The sequence below is a fragment of the Eptesicus fuscus genome, chromosome 21 (assembly GCF_027574615.1).
Source record: "Eptesicus fuscus isolate TK198812 chromosome 21, DD_ASM_mEF_20220401, whole genome shotgun sequence".
Classification (NCBI taxonomy): Eukaryota; Metazoa; Chordata; class Mammalia; order Chiroptera; family Vespertilionidae; genus Eptesicus; species Eptesicus fuscus.
The window spans coordinates 47,255,703-47,256,317 of record NC_072493.1 but is presented as its reverse complement, the minus strand read 5'-3'; the positions used below and the strand labels follow the sequence as shown (position 1 = coordinate 47,256,317).

General features: G+C 52.5%; 1 pseudogene; it reads left to right on the top strand.

Annotated features, from left to right (window-relative positions):
- Positions 1-411: 411 nt before the first annotated feature.
- Positions 412-556, top strand: LOC114229330 (small nucleolar RNA SNORA48; annotated as a pseudogene).
- Positions 557-615: the final 59 nt, after the last annotated feature.

Here is a 615-nt window from a genome sequence, read left to right as displayed (position 1 = left end):
CAAAGTCGGGTGGCCCAGGAATTCGGGTGGGACTTTCCAGAAGGCCCTGGGATCGTGTCCCAGATTTTGTGAGTATGGCTACTCTTTCCCGGGGGCTCCATAGCTTAGATCCGTTTCACAAAAGGGGCCCCCTCATCTGCCAAAGCTAAGAGTCACTGCTTATAAATTCGTCCAGCAAAATCTCGTTTACCTTCATCAGAATAAAGGCAGAGGCGGCTGTGGCTGGTGTGGCTCAGTGAGTCTAGGAACCAGGAAGTCACGGGTCAGCTCCTGGTCAGGGCACATGCCCGGGTTGCAGGCTCCATCCTCAGACCATCCATGATTCCCGCGCATCACTGATGTTTCTATCTCTCTCTCCCTCTCTCTTCCTCTCTGAAATCCATAAAAATATATTTTAAAAAATAAAGGCAGAGCCCCTGGCAATGGGCAAGGAGACACCTGATTGGTGGTGTTGCTCTTACATCAACCAGGGGCAAAGCAGACGTACAGTCCTCAGGGCATCCTGGCTCAACGCCTGTGTTGGTGGCCAGAGCTGTTTCATGCCTGAGGCACATAAAACAATGAACAGCCCTGGCTGGTGTGGCTCAGTGGATAGAGCGTCGGCCTGCAGACTGA